The 20,235-nt window shown below is 39.5% G+C and overlaps 1 protein-coding gene across 3 annotated transcripts in view; it reads left to right on the forward strand.

The window, feature by feature from the left end:
- The window catches only part of LOC126210210 (protein piccolo-like), a 187,158-nt gene that overhangs the window by 39,948 nt on the left and 126,975 nt on the right, over positions 1–20,235 (forward strand). The gene's annotated exons all lie outside the window — the stretch shown is intronic.

The following is a 20,235-nucleotide window of genomic DNA, read 5'->3' on the forward strand; positions in this document are numbered from 1 at the left end:
TGTACTGACTCATTGAGCAGCCTACAAGCTATTGACCAATGCTACCCTCGCCACCCTCTGTTAGCGTCCATTCAGGAGTCCACCTATGCCCTGGAACAGTCCCGCTGTTCCATGGTGTTTGTGTGGATCCCAGGACACGTCGGAATCCCCGGCAACGAACTTGCCGACAGGCTGGCCAAACAGGCGATGCGGAAACTGCTTCTGGAGATAGGCATCTCTGAAGCTGACTTGCATTCTGTGTTACACCGCAGCAATTTCCGGCTTTGGTAGACGGAATGGTATAACAGCACACACAACTAACTGCGTGTCATTAAGGAGACTATGAATGTGTGGAAGTCTTTCATGCAGGCCTCTCGCAGGGAATCAGTTGTCCTCTGCCGGCTCTGCATTGGCTATACGTGGCTGACACATGGTTACCTACTCCGTCGCGAGGACCTGCTTCAGTGTCTCTGTGGCTCCCAAATGACAGTCGTCCACCTCTTGCTAGAGTGCCCACTTTTAGCCACTCTGTGGCAGACTTTTAACTTTCCCAGCACCCTGCCTTCGGTGTTGGGCGACAATGCCTCCAGACCAGCTTTAGTTTTATATTTTATCCGTGAGAGTGGGTTTTATACTTCTACATAGGTTTTAGTCCATGTCCTTTGTCCCTCTGTGTCCTCTGCCCTAGTGCTTTTAGGGTGGAGGTTTTAATGTGTTGCAGAGTGGCTGGCTTTCCCTTTTTATTCTCGTGGTTGGCCAGCCACTGTAATCTGCTTTCATGTTTTACTCTCTTCTGTTTCTAGAGTCTCTGTGTTTTCTTGTCCTCTTCTGTTCCTTTTAGTGTTCGTTGCCTTCCCTTCGTTCTTGTGGCTTTTCCTTTCATTCTGTTTTGTGTTATATGTTTCGTCCATTTTATTTTCACACTTGTGGCATTGTTTTATTAGGAACAAGGGACCGATGACCTCGTAGTTTGGTCCCTTCTCCCTCCTTTAAACCAACCGACCAAACTGGTCTTCTCTGAGATTGGCTTCTATCAGTTTTTCCATTCTTCTTGTGTAAAGAATTTGTGGTAGTGTTTTGCAACCATAACATATTAAACTGATAGTTCGGTAATTTTCATATCTGTCAGCAACTGTTTTCTTTGGGATTGGAAGTACTACTTCGTTCTTGAAGCCTGAGGATATTCCACCTGTTTCATATATCTTGCATACCACGTGGAAGAGCTTTTTCATGGCTGGCTCTTCCAAGGCTATCAGTAGTTCTGACAGAATATCACTTACCATCTGACCTTGTTTAAACTTAAAATCTTCCAGAGCTCTGTCAAATTCTTCTGGAAGTATCATGTCTCCCGTCTTATCTTCATCTACACCCACTTTCTTTTCAGTAATCTTGCCTTTAAGTTCATTTCCCTGGTATAGACCCCCTGTACACTCCTTCCATCTTTCAGCTTTCCATTCTTTGCTTAGGAGTAGTTTTTCCTCTGAGCTCTTGATATTTGTACAGCTGCTTCTCTTTGGCTGTTTACAAAACTAGCACACTTTTTTTTTTTCTCCCACAAGTAACTATGGATTGCTGAATTCATACGGATGAGGACATTATGATCAGATAGACCTAAATAAATACGAGGGCTATGCCAAAAGTTTTTAGCAGTCCGAAAACCGTAAGGCGGAGGACAATGGGGTTCTTTTCATTCGAAAGAGCTATGTTTTTCTACCTTGGGATGTGCACGTGCAGCCCCTGGTTAGCGGTGATAGCCCCACAGTGTGGTAAGAAAGCACAGGCAGTGCAGAGTCAGAGACGGTGCAGGATGAAGCTGTCGTGCCGCGACTTTTGCGCCATGATTTTTTAGGATTATAAAAAGCGTGTAAGTGCCGAAGAATGCCATTCTTCTTTGCTGCGTGTTTTTGGTGAAGCTTCCCCTTCTAGGGCCACAGTTGGAAATTGGTTTCGCGAGTTTTCGAGGGGTTTGCAGTCAATTGAAGATGAACCTCGTTCCGGTCGGCCAGCAACAGCTGTGACTCCTGAAAACATTGATGCTGTGAGGAAAATGATCAAAGAAGATCCACATCCTACATTTTGCGCCATTGAAGGGAGCCTAAATATTGGATCAACAGCAGCACAGACCATCGTTCATAGTCACTTAGGCCTAACTGAGAGATGTGCCCGTTGGGTGCCACATTGCCTGACAGAAAGCCAAAAGGAGGCGAGAGTGGATTGGTGTAGTTTCATGCTCGAAAAATTCAATGGAGGGAAGTTCCAAGACACTTACAATATTGTCACAGGTGATGAAACGTGGATCTACCATTATGACCCTGAAACGAAGAGACAGTCTTCTGTGTGGTGCTTTCCAATGGAGGAACCACCCACAAAAGTTCGACGAAGTGGGAGCTCTGGAAAAAAGATGGTGGCAACTTTTTTCACAAAGATCAGGCATCTCACCTCTGTGACCTTGGACACACATCGTACAGTCAATGCTGAATGGTACGTGAACGATTGTCTTCCAAAAGTCATCGCCACATGGAAGTCACAGCATCCAAAGTCCAAGTGTGAGCACTTTCTGCTGCATCACGACAATGCATCTGCGCACAGGGCTGCCAGAACGATGGACTTTCTGGAGAAGGAAGATGTGCGAGTGTTACCCCATCCTCCCTATTCACCTGACCTGGTCCCCTGTGACTCATTTCTGTTCCCTAAGACTAAGGAAAAAATTGGAGGGCAGCGGTTTTCATCAGATGAAGAGGCCATTGCAGCATACGAGAGCGCACTAAGTGACATCCCAAAAGAAGCTTGGACTGACATATTTTCTAAGTGGTTTCAGAGCATGGAAAAATGTATACATGCTGATGGAGAGTATTTTGAAAAGTTGTAAACGTTTTTTGCAAATATATTTTTTTTCACACATTTTGCTAAAAACTTTCGGCATAGCCCTCGTATTAACAGTTTCTCTCTCTGTGTGTCCACATTTAACAATATGTTGTCTACAAAACTTTCATTCTGTTGTGATTCAAGTAGGGCTATTTGTCATCCTCAAGCATTATAAGCTGTTGCTAATGTGTCATTCCTCCAAAAACTCACAGATAATTGGACCATGGACACTCCAAAATATGGTAAAATGATCTTACCAGCCAGTGGTTGCATTTTGAATTTTTTATGGTCAGATAGTTCAGGGTATTTCCACTGTATCCAAGGACACTTGGACTCTGCTTCAAAATGTTTTATCAGAGTTTCATCACAGCTTAAAATCCCATCCAAAAATGCATCACATTTGCTATTGAAATGATTTGTGAGGTCAGTACAAACACCCAATATCTGTTCCTTGTGGTGAAGGGTAAGCTCTCTGGGAACCCACATTGCTCAAGCATTTCCAGTAGTTCAGTTTTTTATGCCCACATTCATCTACATCTACATCATACTCAGCAAGCGACCTAATGGTGTGTGGTGGAGGGTACATTCAGTACCACCATCTGATCCCTCCAACCCTGTTCCACTCGCGAATAGTGCGTGGGAGGAATGATTGTTGGTAAGGCTCTGTATTGGCTCTAATTTCTCGAATTTTCTCCTCGTGGTCAATACGCGAGATGTATGTGGGGGGGAAGTAATATGTTGTCTGACGCATCCTGAAAAGTGCTGTCCTGAAATTTCAATAGTAAATCTCTCCGTGATGCACAACATCTCTCCTGTAATGCCTTCTAGTGGAGTTTGTATAGCATCTCCGTAATAATCCCTCGCCAGCTAAACGATCCTGTGACGAAATGTACCACTCTTCATCGGATCTTCTCTATCTCCTCAATCAGTCCTACCTAATACAGATCCCAGATAGATGAACAACACTCAAGAATTGGTTGAACAAGTGCCTTATAAGCCACTTCTTTCATGGATGAGTTACATTTCCTTAAGATTCTTCCGATGAATCTGACTCATGGGTCTGCATTTCCCATTATCTGGTTCATATGGTCATTGCACTTAAGGTTGCTCTGGATAGTTACACCTAGATATTTTACTTCAGATGCTGTCTCCAGCTTCAACAGTCTAGCTGTACAGTAGTGGATTTCTTTTCCTATGTATGCACAATATGTTACATTTAAGTTCAGGGTCAACTGCCAGAGTCTGCACCATTCAAAAAGTCTCTGCAGGTCTTTCTGAAAATTCTTTCTCCTGGCATTGCTACTGTGGTATAAACAACTGCATCATCTGCGAATAGTCTTAAAGGGTATCTGACGCTTGCTACTAGATCATTTATATATATTGTGAACAGCAATGGTCCTATCACACGTCCCTGTGCTACTCCGGATATTATCTTTACCTCTGTTGGTTTAGTTCCATTAAGAGCAACGTGTTAGAGTTCTCTCTGCAAGACAGTCTTGAATCTAGTCACAGATCTGCTCCAATAATCCATAAGCTCGTATTTTTTTCAGTGGACGGAGTGTGGGACGGTGTCAAATGCCTTACTAAAGTCAAGGAACATGGCATTAGCCTGAGCGCCATTGTCCACTGCGCTGTGGATCTCATGGAGGAACTGAGCGAGCTGAGTTTCGCATGATCTCTGTTTGCAGAATCCATGTTGATTTTTATAGAGGAGCTGTTCATTTTCCAAAAATGTCATAATTCTTGAGCATAAAACATGTTCCGTAATTCTACAACAGATTGACATCAACAAAATGGGTCTATAATTGTGTGGATGTGTCTTACGGCCTTTCTCAAAAACGGGAATGACCTGCGCTTTTTTCCTGTCGTTAGGTACCTTTCGTTTCTCAAGCGATCTACAATAAATAACTGCTAGAAAGGGAGCAAGTTCTGTTGCATAATCTTTATAGAATCTTATAAGTATCTCATCTGGTCCTGAAGACTTTACATTACTAAGCTATTGTAGCTACTTTTTGATTCCACGATCTCTTATCTCAATAGCTGCCATTTCGATGTTCACATGACGATTGAAAGGAGGGACAGTGTTCGGTCTTCCGCAGTGAAACAACTTTGGAAGACCGAATTCAGTATTTCGGCCTTCCCTCTGTTATCTTCCGTTTTTGTGCCGGTGTGGTCGCTGAGAGAATGAATAGATGATTTTGACCCACTTACTGATTTTACATACGACCAAAATCTCTTAGGGTTTTTACTAAGGTCGGTTGACAGCGTCTTACTTTCAAAATAATTGAACACTTCTCTCATTGCTCTCCTTACGCTCATTTTCACTTCGTTCAGCTTTTGTGTGTCAGCTAGATTTTTACTTCTCTTGAATCTGAGATGAAGTACTCTTTGTTTATGTAGTGCTTTTCTGACAGGGTTATTAAACCATGGTCGATCTTTCCCATCCCTTAAAACCTTAATCAGGACATACTTGTCTAGGGCATATCGAACGATGCCTTTGAATTTTTTCCATTTGTTCTCCACATCTTCGTCCTCATTACCAAATATTTAAATATTTGATGCTGACTGCTATTATATTCTAAAATTTGTATCCTGTCCCATTTTTCTGGGCAAATATATCTTCCTACCTTTCTTAACATTCCTTGTAGGACCCAGCATCATAGATGCTGTCACAGCCTTGTGATCACTGATACCTTCCTCAACATTAACTTATTCGAAAAGTTCAGGTCTATTTGTTTGCCAGGAGGTCTAAGATGTTACCCTCACGAGTTGGTCCTCTAACTATCTGCTCAAGATAATTTTTGGACAAAAGACATCCAGAACAGTGCCACATGATTGGCATAACACTCCCAATCTATACCTGGCAACTTGAAGTCACCCTCTATTACCATGGCATGATCAGGAAAATTACTAATGATATTCTGCAAGCTCTGTCTAGAGTGCTCTACAACTACAGATGCTGACCCAGGTAGTCTATAAAAGCATCTGATCACCATTTTTGACCGTTCTTTGATATTCAGTTTCATGCAGATTAATTCACATTCGGGATCCGTGATAACCTCACTAGATGTTCTCGGATATTGTACTGCAAAAAAAAAGCCACCACCATTGGCGACTAACCTATCCTTACGATAAACATTCCAGTCTGAACGTTGACGTCTGCCTTCAACCAGGTTTCTGTTCCCAATACTATCTGTGCATTACAACCTTCAATAAGCGATACTAATTCTGGGACCTTTCCTTGAATGCTCCTACAGTTTACTAAAATCATATTAATCTTGTCTATCTCTGGTCTGCGAGGTCCAAGATTCTCTGAGGTCTCTGTGGCTGATTTAACAGGCAAATTGTGTTTGCCCCCAAGGGAGGGGTTCTCTAATGTAAAAAAGCCCCATGTGCACACCACACCTACTCCACTACCCTAGTAGCCGCTTCCTGCATGTAGTGCACACCTGACCTATTAAGGGGAACCCTAGAATTCTGCATCCGATAGTGGAGGTTAAGAAATTTGCTTCAGATACCGTTGCAGAGCCATCTGAGCCTCTGGTTTAGACCTTCCACAATTTTATCCAAGCCAGAGGACCGCAACCAATCCTGGGTATGATGCTGCTCCCCGCTTGCTTTGCTAGTTGCCTTCACCAAATCAGCCAGCCACCGAAAGGAGCCGAGGGTGGCCTCAGAACACAAGCGACAGGTGTCATTTGTGCTGACATGTGCCACTACATGCAGCCGGTTGCACCCAGTGTGCTTGATAGCCGCTGGCAGGGCCTCCTTCACATCACGGATGAGACCTCTCAACAAACATACCAAATGCACACTGTAATTCTTTCTCGCCTTGCCTGCTATCTCCCTGACGGGGCTCCATCACCCGCCCGACATTGGAGCTCCCACTGACTAGCATACCCACCCTCTGTTCTCGTCTGGACTAGGCAGGAAAATTAACTGCTGGCCAAACAGGAGAGGCATCCCATGCTGGCTCAGAGTTATTATCAACACTGTGAAGCATCTCATACCTGTTACTAAGATGTAGGGAGCCAGCTGCACAGCCTGCTCCCCCTTTCGCCTTCTGCCCAGTGACACGCGAACACCACTGTCTGCCACCCACTCTGGAGTGAGGAGCGACCGATCAGATGTTGCGTATCAGAAGCTGCAGTGACATCTGGGCCACAAGGGGATTCCAGTGACACCAAAGGTGGCACAGGTCTCGTCACTGGCACCCTGACGTCACCACCGCAACTTCGAGCATTAGCCAGGCGCTTGTCGACGGTAGCCAACGCAGCTTACAGCTATTTACAGACAGCATCCAACTCTTTGTGTCCACTCACAACAAGCACAGTCCCCAGCCATATCGTACTGTGTATAAAATAGGTATAAGGTCTCAAATGGTGCTACTGAGTCTGAAAATATACCAAGGGCAGAGAAAGTAACACTAAAAGTTGGTTTGCAGATTTCTCAGTGAACTCTGATACCCCAAGCTATTAAACAGAAATAAATTTCTCCACACAGAAAATTTACACTAGGTAGCCGCCCTACTCAAGAATATTCTCAAGACTTAAGCAAATACAAAAATTAAGATTAATTTTCTAACCACTAGTCTACACAGTAAAATACGCACATACGTTTCACTTCTTTTCTGAAGCACATGAACAAAAATCAAAGACTAAATTCATTTACAGTTTATCACACAAGTGCTGCTGTTGCTCTGCTGCATGTCCTCTCAGCTCGATGGCTGCCGCTACACTTGACATTTTTCAGCAATTTATTTAACTACGAGGGTTGGAACTTTAATAGTGGCAACTATTTATTTACAGCTCGTACAAAATAGGTAAGTGTTTCAAACTTTTACTGACCTTTAAAGTAGTCACTAGCATTGTGTATAACCCATTGCCAGCGAATTGGAAGTCGTCGTATACTCTTAGCAGTGTCAGTTGTGTTGACAGTTCGAGGGGTGAGGTCTATTGCGCGATGAATTTGTAGCAGTTCTGAAGCGAATGCAGTGAAGTGTTTCCTTCTGTTTAGAAATTGAGTTGAACTCACGAGGGCTTAAGTCAGGGGAGTGCAGTAGGTGGTATAGCAGTTAGCAGCCCCATCAGTCAAACAAATCAGTAACAGCTTGCACTGTACATGCTTGAGCACTGTCCTGCAAAATGATGGTCAGGTCCTGCCTCTATGCTGTTCATTTTTGGAACACAACCTACGACCAGCTTAGAGACAGAAGTGATGACACTTTCTGCTGGACCTGACCATCATTTTGCCAGACAATGCTCAAGCACGTACAGTGCAAGGTGTTACTGATTTGTTTGACTGATGGGGCTGCTAAGTGCTATACCATCTACTGCACTCCCCTGACTTACGCCCTCATGAGTTCAACTCGATTTCTAAACTGAAGGAAACACTTCATGGCATTTGCCTCAGAACTACTACAAATTCGTCGGGCAATAGACCGCACCGCTCGAATAAAGTTCCAACCCTTGCATAAGTCATCAGTGTTCTTGGATAAATGAATCAGTACAGACTTACAACATCAGAGTCAATACTGCTACCAGATGCATGAAGCAGCATTAGGCGGTTATGCTTTTGTAGCTACTCGTGTGGGTTGTGCAACTGCTGCGATAGTGTTCGTTCACCTAAGAGGACATTTCTAATTGTGGTACACTTTCTGAAACTGCAAATCAGATCAGAGTGCTGTTCTTATAAAGTACTTTCTTTGAGCAGACACATTGTCTCAACTGAGACCATAGACATTATGATTACATAAACATTGATCGAACAAATGACTAACACTCTTCACGAGTTAGCCAGCTAACACTTACAAAAGTTACCTATATGTTACATCTTGCCTCCACTCTGATTGTTGAATGATTTTTATATTTTGTGTATTTCCTCTCATTAATGTCTTAAAAAATTATTTTTGTCATTGTCACTTAGAAAATACTGATTGCACAAAAATTTTCAGTAAGAGTAATATGTGGTGCCCACCCAAAATCATCTTCTAGATAGCTCTTGAAGGAGTTGGGCATTTTAACCATTTTATCAGGGTATGTTTATTCTCTAATGAAGTTCACTGTAAATAATCCATCACCGTTTTTAAAATATTTGGGACATTCCATGTCAAGTGGCCTAAATTTAGACAAGCTCCCCACTCAACCATCTCCAATTCTGATGAATTTTTTAGAGGATGTACATATAGACACTACATGAAGCACTGCCAAATTACAGCTTCATAAGTAGTATGGTGGGGCCACTAGCCACCTTTTCGTAAAGGCATGTTTTTTGACATTGCAACTGAAATGAATAAATTATCAACATTTGTTTTACCAATGTTCAGGATCTAAGAGACCTGTTGTGCTGAAACTTTATGATCCTGTCCAATTTTTTGGGTACAATATCTTAGCTGTAAAACAAAAGGTCAAACTATGCTAAATTCATCATAGTGTGCTATCAAAGTGGCTCATAAACCTCGTCGCACCAAATTTTGGCTATAATTTATTGCCTTGGGTCTACTGAAAGAGAAACTTTCTGAAGCTAATACTCAAGTTATGTGTAGCCTGCCAGCATGTCATAAAGCTCTGCAAGTAGCACCCAAACTGCCGAAATAATAATGGAGTTACCGAAGTTCAAAGTGTGCTAAAAAATTTAATCAGTCAATTTTGGCTCTCTTTCGAAAGGGATCACTCAAATTTGATTTTTCTCGGCACCATTGAAAAGAGCTCACCTTGTTTGATCAGAAAAAGTTGTTTTTATTTTGGAGACTTTGCATTTAAGAACAAATAAGCTTACATTTTCATTACATTACACTTCTCAACATTGCAACTTAAATGAATAGATAATCAACTTTGATTTACCATTACTCAGGATCTAAGAGACTTGTCATGCTGAAACTTTGTGATCCTGTTCAACTTTTTGGGTACAATATCTTAGCTGTAAAACAAAAGGTCAAACTATGGTAAATTTATCATAGTGTGCTATCAAAGTGGCTCATAAATCTTGTTGTTCCAAATTTTGATTATACTTTATTGCCTTGTATCTACTGAAAGAATAACTTTCTGCAGTTGATACTTTAGTTATCTGCAACCTGTCAGTGTGTCATAAAGCTCTGCAAGTGTCATTCAGATTGCTCAAATAATAACTGAGTTATCTGAGCTCACCTTGTCCCAAGCCAAATTTTTCAGTTCTTATTAATTCATTTGCTGAAATTTATTACTAATAGCAATTACAGTTGATTCTAACAAGCTATAATGTTGGCCCATTCTTGTTGCTGATGGAGCTGGAATGACAGAAATAATGTGTTGGTTTGGAATCCAACAAGCATCCTGCCTAGCTGGCCAATAGAATGAATGTGCAGGTCCATTGGGGTGCATGAAACTGACTAAAACATCATTTTCTTCTTCTGAAACTTCAGAGACATTACCAATCCACCATTTTCCATCATATATACAGGCATTGTATTGGCCCAGTTGTAAGGCTGTAATATTTCTGAATGAAACTGTTGCTTGACTTTAGTCAACATTTGCCACAAAAAAAATTGTATCATTGGATACTCTTCTAATACAAACTTGCTTTTCATTTAATGACACAAAATGGTGATTCTCTCTTGTTCCCGATACTGTGCAGTCATTTTTGAACCTTGCTTCCTGCTCAGTTTTTAATGTTTCAATTTCTTCTTTTGAAACAAAAATGAATTGGATTCCTCTGATATACTTTGTACAGTATTTAAACAAATCAGTTGGTGCAAAATCTGGTCCTCAGTTGGTCTCTGGAGGCTTGCTCTTGCTGCTAGTTGCTTTACAGTTCCTCCAATTCCATCACATGGAGATTTTCCATGGCTTGTAGCAAAAAAGTTCCATTCAGCTGAGATTCCAGTCATTTTGATGTTGGCAGAATGTCAAAAAATTTTTGAAGTTTTTGTACTGCGCGGCTGACCCATCACTGAAGTAGTAAATATACGTGATTTTTCCAAGGAGACACTTTAGATCTTCTATTAATGTCACTATAAAAGCATGTACAGCGATTGCGTAATGTTTCAGGCTGTCACTTGTTATACAGTAGATGATGCTGCTGATGTCAAAGTTATTTCTGAAGTACACAACAAACGGGTGTAAAGTTGCTTGGCTATTATTCCAGTGAAAACCTTGAGCTGCATCCTGGAGAATGAATGAATAATTTTCAGCAAAGTCCATTTATATGAGCTGTTCAGTTGGCTTACAGCTTTCTTTTATGCATTTTAGGTGCTTGCTCTGGTGCTTTGCAACATAATGATGAGTGGAAAAATTGTCAACTCTGAAATCAGATCTTCAATAAAATCCTCAGTTGTCATCTGCTTGGTTTCTAATCTATTTCTATCAGTGTACACCCACTGTTTGAACTCAATGGTATCATCTGGATCACTGTCTTCAAAACTACTTTCTAAAAACTGTTCCAGTAGTTCTTTTCCCAGACAGATTTCACAGCGATGAAGCATGCAGTCTTTGGATTCCAAATAATACACAGTTTTAGCAATAAGACTCTTATAATCTTCTTTAATTGGAGTGCTTGCAAGCATTAGTTTCACATTTTGGTGTAAAGTGCAAACGCAGACTGAGTGGGTTCCTGCACCACCCACAGTGATGCACCATTTTGGCCTGAATCCGCAAAATTTGGAAATTCAAATTTCAGGCCCATGCTGAAGTTGATATGCAGCAAACATTTCTTTCACATTATTCAGAAGAAGGTATTTTTGCATCAAAACTTTCTTTCCTTCTGTTCTAATTGATACACAGTCTTTTTTACCTGGACAAATTCGGCTAAATTCTTCATTCTGAAAAAAAATATTACCGCTCTTTCTTTTATGGCATTTGGAATCTTCTTGCAACACTCGTTCTTTGGCAGAGCTAATATACCATTTTCTGCCTGTAACTTCCTTGCTGCTTTTACCATCCTCTCTGAAACACCAAATTCTTGCATTGTCAGTATTTGCAATTTTTTTAGGCTGCCTTGACAATTGCAACTTCTCTTTCAATTCTTTAATCAGCTACTTATAATCTTCACAATCAGGACATGTCTTGCTTCTACTAGGTGTTTGAAGATCTTTTGGGGCGAATCCTCCAGCAGCAGTAATGTTATTCGCAATTGCCTCTTGAGCTTCGCTTATTTTTCGTTTTGTGTAACCTTTCACATCCCTTTTTGATACTCTCTAAAATTTTAGAGGGGAGACCCCAAAAGCAGTTAGACTTGAATAGATTGATACTTCTGGATATGCTTCATCTTCTGACTGGTTTGAAGTTGACTGTGATTTTTCTGCCTTCTTTGCTAAAAATTGTTTTCTGCAAGTTGGACAGATCTTCTGACCAGGTTTCACATTGCTCTTAGTCACGGCTTGCAATTGTTTTGCTGTTTCCACAGTGACAATCTGTAAACCCTTTTTTAACATAATGGTTCTTTGCACTAAAAGGATTAAAACAAGATATCTGTAGAAAGCCATATATCTCCACAAGTATTGCTTTGTGATGAAAGCATATTTGTGGTTTTCAGTAAGACATATCTCACTTCTTTGGTATATTAATTCCTCTTGTTCTACCGAAAATTCTTTGATTGGAATGAAGCCATGTTGGTGTGTGTGTGTGTGTGTGTGTGTGTGTGTGTGTGTGTGTGTGTGTGTGTTTTCAGATGACATGCAGAATTATCTGCAAGGCCAATGACACATAGTACTGAAACCTCTTTGATATCCATTACACTACAATTAAATTTATGCTTCCAATTGCTGTTTATCTCCATATTAGATAAAGTAGAAGTGATATATATTTACAACTGAAAAATATGAAAGAATCATAGAAAATGGGAACTTTCTTAAGAATACGACAGAAAAAAATTAAATAACCTGATAAACATTTCTAAAGAGTCACCCCGTACCTTCAAATAATTTTTACTTACCAAAAAAAGATGTTTATCCAGTAATGACAACACACTTTACATCATTTAAAAAGGCACATACAACATCTGAACACTCTTCACTACACAACAGTGTGCTTCAGACTGATTGTTGAAGCATGTTACCAAACTCCATTGTTGACACTAAACTGGTCTGTCTCCAAAATAAAAACAACTTATTCTAATCAGACAAGGTGAGCTCAGATAACTCAGTTATTATTTGAGCAATCTGGATGCCACTTGCAGAGCTTTATGACACGCTGACAGGTTGGAGATAACTAAAGTATCAGCTGCAGAAAGTTATTCGTTCAGTAGATTCAAGGCAATAAAGTGTAACCAAAATTTGGAACGACAAGATTTATGAGCCACTTTGATAGCACACTATGATAAATTTACCATACTTTGATCTTTTGTACTACAACTAAGCTTTGTACCCAAAAAGTTGAACAGGATCATAAAGTTTCAGCATGACAGGTCTCTTAGATCCTGAGCAATGGTAAAACAAAGTTGATCGTTTATTCATTTCAGTCGCAATGTCGACAAATGAGCCTTTACGAAAAGGTGGCTTGTGGCCCCACCATACTACTTATGAAACTGTATTTTGGCAGTGCTTCATGTAGTGTCTATATGTACATCCTGTAAAAATTTCATTGAAATTGGAGATGATCGAGTAGGGACCCTTATGCCACTTGACATGTCAACAGCTACAACATGGGAGTGGGAATACCATCTGTTCTCATTACCAAAGCTGCCATTGGCTCAGAAAGGTGTTAAATATTTACTCACAAAAATCTTTGATCCTTTGTCCAATAACATAAAATGTCCAACAGGTGGCAAAACAAATTTTAAATCTTGTCTAAAATAATGTCTTCTGAACAATGTCTCCTATTTTTTAGCATTTTTAAAGACTAAGGCCAGGTGCATCAAAAAGTGTCTACACATTTTGAACATTCTTACAGCATTTATTTTCATAACTTCAAGTGTACTTTCTTGTTAAATTTATTGTGGTAAATGATTGTTAAAGGATACTTTAAAATTATTGGCCTTCTGCACCAATACATTTCTGAGTATGAGTTGTCACAGATTCTGTAGCTCACACAATAGTGTCCATTGGGAATTCCCTGCTTGACTCTCATCCCAAAGTCTATCCAGCTTGCCTGGGACGCAGTAAGAGGGAACGTGTACTGTGGGAAAGAGTGGTTGTAACAGCACTCGTTCCCACTTACAGTGTCCCATAAGAACAAAATGGAGTGGTATGAGGCTGGAGAGTGTTAAGGAAACTCTGTGAGTCCCAAGTGTCCTGTCACTGACCAGGTACAGTTTGGTCAGTGTGTGCCCACACATACCTGCAATAGTGTGGACGAGTACTTTCTCATTTCACTTCAATTGAGATAACTTTGTAATTGATGCTGCAATGAGTTGGCATGGTGGAGGTGGGGCATTAGCCAGTTGCAGCTGTTCCTTTAGCTCTATGTGTTCACTGTGTTGCATGTTCAGCAGGCACAAGCGGCAGCCTTGCCAGGCAATGCAGGGTGGATGAGGTGGGAGTGGGCTAGGTGAAGACATGAGATAGATTGTTTCTGCATGTTATGTATGAGCTGGAAACCGCACTCCCCTCTACAGACATGTGTCAGCCACAAAGTTATTTTATTTGAAGTATAGTAATAAAATCTGTCAGTGCCATACATGGCAAGAATACAATGGAAAATTGAATCGGCTTACATGTCAGGTACTTCCTCAAGTTCAGGCAACTTCAAGATGGAAAAGCTTAAAGAGACCTATAGTAGAGAAACTGCACCATTTGTTCACTCCAGGCAAATTTGTAGCTTTTTCAACAATAATGCGGGGCTTTTCTTCAGCTCAGTAGCTGATTGACAGGTCCATTAAATTTGAGTTGTACTCCCATCCAAACTATAGGGCCCATAAATCCTAGTTCACATGTAACCACCACTAAAAATAGTTTACAGAACTGTACCCTTTGGTGTAAGTTGTCATCACATAGTGCACTAGTGTCAGAATGAATGAAAGCAACTTGCTTCCTCATTTCAGAGTGCATCACTCACTACTAGCACTTGCACCTCACTGTGTGACCATACCTGGAAGAATTTTGTGGGAAACATTAAAACACATCAAACACCACATTTGAGCAGTCATGACTGGTAGACATGCAATTTCACCCTAATTGGCATTTTTGCCTGTCACACATACCTTGAATTGGTATCGTAAAGGTGTAATTGTTACCCTCATTTGGTTGATCAGCCCCATGCCATCTCTCCACTGTCTCTGAATCATAGCAACATTCTCAGTTTCCAATACCGTTCCATAACCTGCTTCCACATTTCAAGGCCCAAACATACATTTGCCATCTTGATCTCGGTCTCCTGACCGTGACTGGAGTTCACAGCTAGAACAATGATTTTCTGCTATTTATTGAGAAAATGTAAAATTAGCCTTTCCCAGAAATTTAACATGTAGGTAGGAAAAAAAAAAAAAAATGTGACCACCTTGTTCTCTGTTTACATCTTTTTGACAAATCACCTATATTTTTTTTTAAATTAAATTTTAGTCTAGTGTGCTACTTAGTAACCTTTAAGTAGTCGGTACATAGCTGTGCACAAGACTAACTGTATATATCAGGATGAATTTTCACTCTGCAGCAGTGTGTGTGCTGAGTTAAAACTTCTTGGCAGGTTAAAACTGTGTTCCGAACCAGAACTGGAATCTGGGGTCTTTGACTTTTGTAGGTGATTGCTCTACCTACTGAGCTGTTTGGGCACGATTCACCCACTTAGTTGGTGAAGCCATTGCCTGGGATATGCAAAGGTTCTGTGCTAGAGTCATGGTCTGGCACACAGTTTCAACTTGGCGTACACTCCACTACAGAGCGAAGATCCGTTACGAAAAATTCCCTTAGGCTTTGGCTAAGCCATTTCTCTACAACATCTTTTCTTCCAGGATTGCTAGTCTCATAAGGTATGCAGGAGAACTTGTGTGAAGTTTGGGAAGTAGGAGATGAGGTTCTGGCTGAATTAAGCCACTGAAGGGAATTGATTCCTTTGTGGGTAGCAGATACAGAGTAGTTGCCTGTAAAATGCAAGGTTTCCAGGTTGAAGTTCCATTCCGACATAGGGTTTTAATCTGCCAGGAAGTTTCAAATTGAATATATATATCCTGTAAACTACTCATTCCACATTGCCTCCATGAAACTTTCGTAAATGATCTATGTAACCGTTAACTATGTAACAAGGAGCTGTGACAGATAGATCCTCTTAAATTTTTTTCATGCTTATAGCATTTGAAGGTAAGTGCCCAGACATCAGTTTTCTAAAGCACTATGACGCAATTCTTAAAGGAGTCAGGAAAATCGTCTTTGAAAATTATGATTTCTGACAGCTGTTGATCACAAAGCCAGGGTCGTGATTCTTCTGGATCATCTTGGAATCCTCAGGGAATTACAATTTATCTGGAAAAATAAGGGAAATCTGTGAGAATTCTGTGTTTTTAACTGAACACTGGAATTTAACTTTATTGAGCTTTATAAGTCACAATTTTTAAAATACTTAATATTTCAAAATGTGGTTTATTTTAATATTAGTCCATATAATTATTGATGTTTAAAAACTGTGGTTAAAATATAGAGAAGAGGAAAGAAAAGTCATTACTGTGAGATGCTCAGTACCATGACCCCCTCACCCGTAGTTTCTCAAGAGCTTCTTATGACATTGTCTTCTTCCTTATACCTGGAATTCTCTGTCTTTTTTTGCCCCAAGTTCGAGTAATCACCCAGAAAGCATTTTGAACTTAACTATCATAGTTGCCAGTAGCTGAATGTGTAATGTACAATTCTAGTACTTGAAAAGTCGCCAGTACGAATCTCATTGGTAACAACTTAATTTTTTATGTCTATCAAAATTGCATGTTTATTAACAAAATGATATGTTTACAAATATTGGTACATAATTTTTTAATAAAAATGACATCTTCCTGTTTTTAAGTACTAATCACATGAAAATGCTAGTGAATACATTAAATTGAAATTTATACAAAAATACTAAATATTGACTGCAAAAAATATACTTTATTTCTAAAGATTGAACAATATTATTGATGAAACTTCCTGGATGATTAAAACTGTGTGCCGGACCGAGACTCGAACTCGGGACCTTTGCCTTTCGCAGGCAAGTGCTCTACCAACTGAGCTACCCAAGCACGACTCACGTCCCGTTTGGAAGGTAAGAGACGAGATACTGGCAGAAGTAAAGCTGTGAGGACGGGGCGTGAGTCGTGCTTGGGTAGCTCAGTTGGTGGAGCACTTGCCTGCGAAAGGCAAAGGTCCCGAGTTCGAGTCTCGGTCCGGCACACAGTTTTAATCATCCAGGAAGTTTCATATCAGCGCACAGTCCACTGCAGAGTGAAAATCTCATTCGGGAATATTATTGATGTTCATACGACTTTTTAATTGCACAATGAATTATTTTGCATTTCTATCAAATTTTCATTTATTTCCTTATGATTAGCAATTAAAAAACAAAGGTGATATTTTTATCAAAAAGATTCAGTGTTTGTTAGCTAACTTGCCATTTAATAAATATGCAATTCAAATAAAAGTTAAAAAAGGTGCTACCAATGAAATTATGATTAGTAGACTTCCATGCTATACACTCAGCTGTCGGCTGCTATGCTGATAACCTTAAAATGTTTTGTAGGTAACAGCATTGGAAACCTGCTTTCCTAGCATGATTTTTTAGGGATTTTAGAATTATGTCATACCACTTTAGGAAATTGATGTCTGGGCACTGACTTTCAAATCCTTAAAGTATAAAGGAAATCCAAGACGACCAGTTGATAAGGTCCTTCCATTCTGTATTGCCCACTGCACCTGCACTTTTATACTGCTCCTTATAATATGGCACTGTCCCTGGCTAAACTGGAGCTAACTTTCTCTGATAACAAGCTCCTTCTCCCCCCCCCCCCCATTTATTTCTCTCTTTGCTCTTGCCTCTTCCTTCCCATCACTTACCACTTTGTTTGTAGAGCCACTGCCTCCAACTAACCCTACACTTCAGACTGGTGCCAGGACACTGCAGCTGCATGTATCTCTGCTCAAAGGAAGGAAAAAAGTCTGAAAGTTGAACTACCATTTTCTAATTTTTTTATTTACTTGGCAATTTACTGGCCAACACCTCCAGTAAGATAAGTTGTTACTTACATGCCAATGTGGGTAAATGAAATCTAACCACACCACATCCACATTCACAAGTTTTGATCAGTATTTTGCAGTTATTAAGATTTTGTAAATCACAGAAAAGCATTCAGTATGCTGGATCTTTGCCACTAAACTTCTGCATGGCATGAATTTTCATCTGGATCTCGTAATTTATATTCTATTTATTAAGAATCTAGGGCCCAGTCTAATCTATTTCAACACGTGTCCTGACATTTTCCTCATATGTTTTGTAAGTTACTATTTTCTATCATTGTTACTAAAATGTTTTTGTGGATCTTGTTGTGGAAAATTCTTGCAACGCTGGTAAGTAAAATGAAGTTGTGGTAAAAGTTGTGACTTGTGACATACTATCAAATTTTTGTGATGTATTTCTTTTATTAGTTGGATGTTGGTTCACCATAATATTAAACTGTGTTAATGTGCTTCACTTACAAATGAAAAAAGTGTTGGAATGTGAACTTGTAAGTGCATTTAAGAGAAATGTCGAGAGAGCTTATGTTATTTGTTATTTGTGAAGAACAAGCTGGAGTTAGAAGCTTTGTAGCAGTAGAGCTTTTGATAATTGTGTGAGTGACGGCTTTTAAGTCATATGGAACAGTAGTGACTCAGACATATGGGTACTGCTGCTACAGCAAAAATAAGATGTACATGTAATAGTAATTGTGTAGAAAAACAGGAAGAAAGGCATGGCACCATGTTTAACCCTTGCAAATATCGACGACAAATGTATTGTCTGTGGGACACTGTACCTTTCAGTCGATATGTGGTACTCCATCTTTAATGGGTAGTAATAGTGACCCAGAACAGTAATATTTATTATTATTACTGATCATGTGTCATCCAGATAGATCATAATTGTAATATTGACACTATCCTGTAGCTTGTTACCATAAAATAATTGTTATTGCTGATATCCACAGATATAACTGTGGATGCCCACATCAATATGAGCATTTATCTGCAAAGTAAATATTACTGCTGATACTTCCACCAGCACAGACTGATACCTATATAAACAATACATACTTGTCTCAAGGAAATTGTAATTGTTGGGGATGAATAATTCTCTCGCAGTTTGTTGCTGTGTTGTTGTCTCCTTGGCACAATATTTTGACAGTGTAACTCCTTGCAATAATCTGGTACTCCCTGATTTGCTAAGGTGTCAGGGGAATTGCTCTTCCTGTAGATCATAATTTGAACTTGTTAACAGAGATGGCAGTAGCCCAGTCTGAAGCATATTAGTCTTGTAATTGAAAAGTCATTGGATCAATTCTTGCCAGTAGATTTTTAAAATTGCTTTTATTGAAAAGAATCTGTTATCAAATGGAAATGTTAATTATCATATTTTGAATCATTACATTAACTTTTTATTTTTATTTACTGACACCATAATAAAATCAGAGTTGACGGTAAGCTACAATTTGGTACAACAGTGCGAAACATCAGATAGAGAGTAAAATACTTTTCTGTTCGTATAAATTAAACAGAATTGTTGTTAGATATACGTTTTTCATTAAAAAATAAGAAATTTTGCATGTTTGTACCAAATTTTAATTGCTTTCGTGTGATTATCAAATGAAATTTAAAAAAAATTATGACTCAGTATTTCATAACTAAAATTTCTGTTTGATAAAAATGTTTAAAATTTAAATAAAAAAAAGAATACTATTGGTGAGAATCGAACCAGCAACTCTGTGATTATAAGACTACAGTGCTACGCACTGTGTTACTGCCGATTATATTGATAAGGTGGAAATGTTTTGCACTTAATAGCACTCCAAAATTTTCTGGTGATTGAGGGTATTTTTGTCAAGCTTTTTATTATTATTATTATTATTTCTAGGCAATAACCTTCAAATTGCATACATATAAAGTAAGTCAGATGTCCAGTCTATGAAGTCCCCTTGTCAGTGGAAGATTTGTTATCGTAGTTGTGTTGAAATAGTGGTAGTTACAGTATTAATTAGTGATGTATGCTGTCATTGTGATACAAGCTGTGCCCTTTGGTTGAAGAATATAACAATTTAATCATAATTAAGCATACTTGGTCAGTACTGAGATCCCAGTCTCTATATTAATTTGCAGTTTTGGTTGTTTCATAGCATTAAAGATCCACGTTTTGTAATGGGATCTACAAAATGCGATGGATGGATGAAAGCATAAATTGAAAGTGCTGCTGAATTGTATAGTAATACGTGCAGTCATTGGGAGTAAAGCCTGGTGTTTAATGTTTGGCGAACTTTGAGATCAATTCAGTACAT

The sequence above is a fragment of the Schistocerca nitens genome, chromosome 10 (genome assembly GCF_023898315.1).
Source record: "Schistocerca nitens isolate TAMUIC-IGC-003100 chromosome 10, iqSchNite1.1, whole genome shotgun sequence".
NCBI classification, from domain to species: Eukaryota; Metazoa; Arthropoda; class Insecta; order Orthoptera; family Acrididae; genus Schistocerca; species Schistocerca nitens.